Genomic DNA, 7,973 nt, shown 5'->3' on the forward strand with positions numbered 1-7,973 from the left:
ATAATACAAAACTGACAATTTCAAAAACAGCAAATATTTTAATTCAACAAACTTAAAAAATAATTTCTCACAATAATATTTGAATGAGCTATGTTAGGGAACAAAACTTCTTGTATGATTGATGAGTTTAAAAATAAGCCTAGGGGCTCCTGGGTGGCATAGTTGGTTAAGTGATCTACTCTTGATTTCTGTTGGATCATAATCTCAGGGTTGTGAGATGGAACCCCAGGTTGGGCTTCCTGCTGGGGGTGGAGTCTGTTTCAGATTCTCTCTCTCCCTCTCCTTCTGCCCCCCCCCCAAATAAAATAAAATAAAAATAAACTTGGATGAATGGACACAAAATCATGTGTCTAGGTGGAAAGTTTAAACAAATACTGAAGGTGCTATTTCTTCCCAATTCAATTTACTTAATTCTGAGTATTCTGGGGAATACAACAACATGAGTTTAAAGCTAATTTAGAATTCTTACACAATGGAGATTACTTTCTGTAAAGTTTTTTTAAAAGTGGGGGGGCGGCCTGCGTGGCTCAGTGGGTTGTGTCTGCCTTGGGTTCAGGTCATGATCTTGGAATCCCAGGATCAAGCCCCCTTGGGGCTCCCAGCTCAGCAGGGAGTCTGTTTCTCCTTCTGCCTATGACCCTCCCCCAGCTTGTGCTCTCTCACTCTCTCTCAAATCAATCAATCAATCTTTAAAAAAAGTGGGAAATGGGATAGGAATATAGTAGACCTCCCAAATGTTAAAATATGAAGGAAAGAAAATATTAGAAAGCTATACTATTTGAAATAGAAGCTACGGCTGTGATAACAGATTTCTAGTGCAGGACAGATTGGAAGAATGTGTAAGCCACTGTAAAGTACCATTTCAAATAAAGCATCTTATCAAATAGAATTTATAGCTGACACTTTTTTTCTTGGTAAAATCACTGACATAATATTGCTGTTAAACATTTATACATTTGCATAGAAAGTATTTGGAAGGAATAATAAATTATATTAGTAGATGTCTCTGGTTAGTGAGAATTGGGAAGTCTTATTTTTCTAATTATCTGTATCTTCTACTTCTCTATAAAACATATATGTTATGTTTTTAATAAACTGAAGGAGAGAGGAGAGAAGGAGATGCAAGCAGGTGAAAATCATCTGAGAGTCCCACGGATCTGAGAGTCCCACGGAGGTGTCGAACCTCCCAGGGACGGAGTCTGAGCCCAGGTGCCCCTGCTGGCTCCCCACAGAGGTGCTTTCTGAATGCTCTGCTCTGCTCATCTAAGGGCTAAGCATTTCCTTTTCCTAGGGGAGCCATTCCTTTCAGATTTTGTATTAATGTAATGTTTATTATTTAAAATATATTATATGTAATATATATAATTTTTAGGATAGATAGACTTTTTAGTGTTTTCTTCACTACTGTAATTTTGTATGTGTAGTCTGCCTACTGAAAAATCCAATACTGATTTTAGGCATTCATCAAATTTTCTGTGAGGATTAAATGAGCCAATCTATACCAAATAACCTATCATGGTCCCAGACACTTGGTGAAAGCTCACAACGTACCAGTTATTCTTCTGTCCCTCTCCAACCCTGGTAATGAGAGAAAGCATGGGCAGTGGGGATAGACTTTGGGTCTGGATTAGGAAAATTCTGTTCAAGTTCTGACTCTATAACAATTTCTCTGGGCATGACAGCCTCTGCCCCCTTAGAGCCTCCATTTTTTTTTTTAATTTTTTTTATTCTTATGTTAATCCCCATACATTACATCATTAGTTTTAGATGAAGTGTTCCATGATTCATTGTTTGTGCATAACACCCAGTCCTCCATGCAGAATGTGCCCTCCTCAATACCCACCACCAGGCTAACCCATACTCCCACCCCCCTCCCCTCTAGAACCCTCAGTTTGTTTTTCAGAGTCCATCGTCTCTCATGGTTCGTCTACCCTTCCGATTTCCCCCACTTCATTCTTCCCCTCCCGCTACCTTCTTCTTCTTCTTTTTTTTTTTCCTTAACATATATTGCATTATTTGTTTCAGAGGTACAGATCTGAGATTCAACAGTCTTGCACAATTCACAGCGCTTACCAGAGCACATACCCTCCCCAGTGTCTATCACCCAGTCACCCCATCCCTCCCACCGACCCCCCACTCCAGCAACCCTCAGTTTGTTTCCTGCAATTAAGAATTCCTCATATCAGTGAGATCATATGATACATGTCTTTCTCTGTTTGACTTATTTCACTCAACATAATACCCTCCAGTTCCATCCACGTCGTTGCAAATGGCAAGATCTCATTCCTTTTGATGGCTGCATAATATTCCATTGTATATATATACCACCTCTTCTTTATCCATTCATCTGTCAGTACCATGCTGTCTTGATGATGACAGCTTTGTAATAGAGCTGGAAGTCCGGAATTGTGATGCCGCCGGCTTTGCTTTTCTTTTTCAACATTCCTCTGGCTATGCGGGGTCTTTTCTGGTTCCATACAAGTTTTAGGATTATTTGTTCCATTTCTTTGAATAAAGTGGATGGTATTTTGATGGGGATGGCATTGAATGTGTAGATTGCTCTAGGTAGCGTTGACATCTTCACAATATTTGTTCTTCCAATCCATGAGCATGGAACGTTTTTCCATTTCTTTGTGTCTTCCTCAATTTCTTTCATGAGTATTTTATAGTTTTCTGAGTACAGATCCTTTGTCTCTTTGGTTAGATTTATTCCTAGGTATCTTATGGTTTTGGGTGCAATTGTAAATGGGATCGACTCCTTAATTTCTCTTTCTTCTGTCTTGTTGTTGGTGTATAGGAATGCCACTGACTTCTGTGCATTGATTTTATATCCTGCCACTTTACTGAATTCCTGTATGAGTTCTAGCAGTTTTGGGGTGGAGTCTTTTGGGTTTTCCACATAAAGTATCATATCATCTGCAAAGAGTGAGAGTTTGACTTCTTCTTTGCCAATTTGGATGCCTTTGATTTCTTTTTGTTGTCTGATTGCTGTGGCTAGGACTTCCAATACTATGTTGAATAGCAGTGGTGATAGTGGACATCCCTGCCGCGTTCCTGACCTTAGGGGGAAAGCTCTCAGTTTTTCCCCATTGAGAATGATATTCGCTGTAGGTTTTTCATAGATGGCTTTTATGATATTGAGGTATGTACCCTCTATCCCTATACTCTGAAGAGTTTTGATCAAGAAAGGATGCTGTACTTTGTCAAATGCTTTTTCTGCATCTATTGAGAGGATCATATGATTCTTGTTCTTTCTTTTGTTAATGTATTGTATCACATTGATTGATTTGTGGATTTTGAACCAACCTTGCAGCCCAGGGATAAATCCCACTTGGTCATGGTGAATAATCCTTTTAATGTACTGTTGGATCCTATTGGCTAGTATTTTGGTGAGAATTTTTGCATCCATGTTCATCAGGGATATTGGTCTCTAATTCTCCTTTTTGATGGGGTCTTTGTCTGGTTTTGGGATCAAGGTAATGCTGGCCTCATAAAATGAGTTTGGAAGTTTTCCTTCCATTTCTATTTTTTGGAACAGTTTCAGAAGAATAGGTATTAATTCTTCTTTAAATGTTTGGTAGAATTCCCCTGGGAAGCCATCTGGCCCTGGGCTCTTGTTTTTTGGGAGATTTTTGATGACTGCTTCAATTTCCTTAGTGGTTATAGGTCTGTTCAGGTTTTCTATTTCCTCCTGGTTCAGTTTTGGTAGTTGATACATCTCTAGGAATGCATCCATTTCTTCCAGGTTATCTAATTTGCTGGCATAGAGTTGCTCGTAATTTGTTCTTATAATTGTTTGTATTTCTTTGGTGTTGGTTGTGATCTCTCCTCTTTCATTCATGATTTTGTTGATTTGGGTCATTTCTCTTCTCTTTTTGATAAGTCTGGCCAGGGGTTTATCAATCTTGTTAATTCTTTCAAAGAACCAGCTCCTAGTTTCCTTGATCTGTTCTACTGTTCTTTTAGTTTCTATTTCATTGATTTCTGCTCTGATCTTTATTATTTCTCTTCTCCTGCTGGGTTTAGGCTTTATTTGTTGTTCTTTCTCCAGCTCCTTTAGGTGTAGGGTTCGGTTGTGTACTTGAGACCTTTCTTGTTTCTTGAGAAAGGCTTGTATTGCTATATACTTTCCTCTTAGGACTGCCTTTGCTGCATCCCAAAGATTTTGAATAGTTGTGTTTTCATTTTCATTGGTTTCCACGTATTTTTTTAATTCTTCTTTAATTTCCTGGTTGACCCATTCGTTCTTCAGTAGGATGCTCTTTAGCCTCCATGTATTTGAGTTCTTTCCGACTTTCCTCCTGTGATTGAGTTCTAGTTTCAAAGCATTGTGGTCTGAAAATAGGCAGGGAATGATCCCAATCTTTTGGTACCAGTTGAGACCTGATTTGTGACCTAGGATGTGATCTATTCTGGAGAATGTTCCATGGGCACTAGAGAAGAATGTGTATTCCGTTGCTTTGGGGTGGAATGTTCTGAATATGTCTGTGAAGTCCATTTGGTCCAGTGTGTCATTTAAAGTCTTTATTTCCTTGTTGATCTTTTGCTTAGACGATCTGTCCATTTCAGTGAGGGGCGTGTTAAAGTCCCCCACTATTATTGTATTGTTGTCGTTGTGTTTCTTTGCTTTTGTTATTAATTGCCTTATATAATTGGCTGCTCCCATGTTAGGGGCATAGATATTTACAATTGTTAGATCTTCTTGTTGGATAGATCCTTTAAGTAGGATATAATGTCCTTCCTCATCTCTTATTACAGTCTTTGGTTTAAAATCTAATTTGTCTGATATAAGGATTGCCACCCCAGCTTTCTTTTGGTGTCCATTAGCATGGTAAATGGTTTTCCACCCTCTCACTTTCAATCTGGGGGTGTCTTTGGTTCTAAAATGAGTCTCTTGCAGACAGCATATCGATGGGTCTTGTTTTTTAATCCAGTCTGATAGCCTGTGTCTTTTGATTGGGGCATTTAGCCCATTTACATTCAGGGTAACTATGGAAAGATAGGAATTTAGTGCCATTGTATTGCCTGTAAGGTGACTGTTACCGTATACTGTCTGTGTTCCTTTCTGGTCTATGTTGCTTTTAGGCTCTCTCTTTGCTTAGAGGACCCCTCTCAAGATTTCCTGTAGGGCTGGTTTTGTGTTTGCAAATTCCTTTAGTTTTTGTTTGTCCTGGAAGCTTTTTATCTCTCCTTCAATTTTCAATGACAGCCTAGCTGGATATAGTATTCTTGGCTGCATATTTTTCTCATTTAGTGCTCTGAATCTATCCTGCCAGTCCTTTCTGGCCTGCCAGGTCTCTGTGGATAGGTCTGTTGCCAATCTAATGTTTCTACCCTTGTAGGTTACATATCTCTTCTCCCGAGCTGCTTTCAGGATTTTCTCTTTGTCTATGAGACTCATAAGCTTTACTATTAGATGTCGGGGTGTTGACCTATTTTTATTGATTTTGAGAGGGGTTCTCTGTGCTTCCTGGATTTTCATGCCTGTTTCCTCCCCCAAATTAGGGAAGTTCTCTGCTATAATTTGCTCCATTATACCTTCTGCCCCTCTCTCTCTTTCTTCTTCTTCTGGGATCCCAATTATTCTAATTTTGTTTCGTCTTATGGTATCGCTTATCTCTCGAATTCTGCCCTCGTGATCCAGTAGTTGTTTATCTCTCTTTTTCTCAGCTTCTTTATTTTCCATCATTTCATCTTCTATATTACTGATTCTCTCTTCTGCCTCATTTATTCTAGCAGTTAGTGCCCCCATTTTTGATTGCACCTCATTAATAGCCTTTTTGATTTCTACTTGGTTGGATTTTAGTTCTTTTACTTCTCCAGAAAGGGTTTCTCTAATAACTTCCATATTCTTTTCAAGCCCAGCTAGTATCTTTAAAGTGATGATTCTGAACTCTAGATCTGACATTGTACTAATGTCCATATTGAGTAGGTCCCTGGCAGTCGGTACTACCTCTTGTTCTTTTTGTTGAGGTGATTTTTTCCGTCTCCTCATTTTGTGCAGAGGAGAATAGATTAATGAGAGAACAAAATGCTAGCAGAGTAACAATGTCCCCAGAAAATATACTCTAAAGAAATCAGAAAAGACCTGAAGCAGTGGGAAAAGAAAGGGAAAGAGAGAAAAAAGAAAAAGAAAAAAAAAAAAGAAAAAGATAAAGATAAAAACAAAAACAAACAAAACAAAACAACAACAACAACAACAACAACAACAGAATGTGATCAAATATGATCAGGCTGTTATATGATCAGTGCCACACAGTAGATTTGGGGTGTATTTTGGTCTTTTAGAAGAAAGTGCCTCCCAAAATTTTAAAGAAAGAAAAACATATATGTACAAAAATAAGGGTTGATATGATGAAGGGATGGAATATGACTGTAAAGATGGAAATTATAAAAAATTTTATAAAAGGAATTGATAAAAAGTTGTTTGAAAAAAGAAAGAAGAGGATTTAAAAAAAGAAAAAAGAAAAAAAAAGGGAGAGGATGTGATCAGGCAGGGGAATAGAAAACACCATATACTAGAGATTTAGGGTATATTTTAATCTGTTAGAAGAAACTATCTCAAAATTTTAAAGAGAGAACAACTTATATATATATAAGCCAAAAATATGGGTAACTACTATGAAGGGATAGAATATGACTCTAAAAATGAAAAATAAAAATGTTTTTTTTTTTAAAAAGGGATTGATAAGATGTTGGTTGAAAAAGGGAAAAAGAAAAATTCAAAAAAAAAAAAAGAAAAAAGACAGTTAAAAAAAAATTAACTTTGAAAGACTAAAGAATTATGGTAAAAAAGCCATGAATTCTATGTGCAGTAGTCCCCTAGCACTGGAGTTCTGCCGTTCTCATTGATCGGTAAACTTGGTCTTGGCTGGCTGTTCTCGCTGATCTTCTGGGGAGGGGCCTGTTGCCATGGTTTCCAAATGTCTCTGCCGGAGGCGGAATTGCCCTGCCCTTGCCCCCTCCCGGCTAAGTAATCTGCTCGGGTTTGCTCTCCGGGGCTTTTGATCCCTGCGAGCTTTCCGTACAGCTTTGGAGGCGGAAAGTGAAAATGGAGGCCTCCCAATCTCCGCCCCGGAGGAGCCGAGAACTCGGGGCCCCACTCCTCAGTGAGCCCCAGAGAAAAGCCGTCAGTCACTCCCGTCTCCCCAGTCTCTGGCTGCACTTCGTGCTCACCCGGCCTGTGACCGCGTGTTTCTATCTGGCACCCGACCCCGGGTGGAGTCTCCAAACCCAGCAGATCCCTGCGGTGCACTCCTGCGCTGCTCCTCCCAGGGGAGGAAGGTGAGTCTCCCCGGATCTGCTGCTTGTTGGGTCCCTGCTGGAGGAGCAGTGGCCCGACTGTGCCGTGGATCACGGTTTATGGCAACCCCGAGCTGAGAGCCCGCACCTGGGCTCCGCCTCTGCAGCCGGCTTCCCTGCTCTGTTACCTGGGAGCTCTGCCACACTCAGGCACCCCCGGTCTTTCTGTGACCCCGAGGGTCCTGAGACCACACTGTCCCGGAGGGTTCCACCCCCCGCTTAGCCACCAGAGTGACGTCCCTCAGCGGAGCAGACTTTTAAAAGTTCCGATTTTGTGCTCCGTGGTTCTATCACTTGCCAGAAGCGGCCGATGGAGGCCCCTCCCCCGCCGTCTATCCTCCCAAATATCACCTCGGATTCACTTCTCCACACGTCCTACCTTCCAGAAAGTGGTCGCTTTTCTTTTCAGAGAGTTGTTGCTATTCCTTTCTTCGATCTCCTGTTGGGTTTGTAGGTGTTCAGAATGGTTTGATCCCTATCCAGCTGAATTCCTGAGAGGAGACGAAATCCAGGTCTCCTACTCCTCCGCCATCTTGCTCCGCCCCCCCTCCCCAGTCATTCTAAAGAGGAACCAATTTTCATCCTCACTGAAAAATTTAAAAAGTAAACTCCCCGCTGAGTACAGAGCCCTACACTGGGTTCCATCTCATGACCCTGATATCATGACCTGA

Source organism: Neomonachus schauinslandi, chromosome 11, assembly GCF_002201575.2.
Source record: "Neomonachus schauinslandi chromosome 11, ASM220157v2, whole genome shotgun sequence".
Taxonomy (NCBI): domain Eukaryota; kingdom Metazoa; phylum Chordata; class Mammalia; order Carnivora; family Phocidae; genus Neomonachus; species Neomonachus schauinslandi.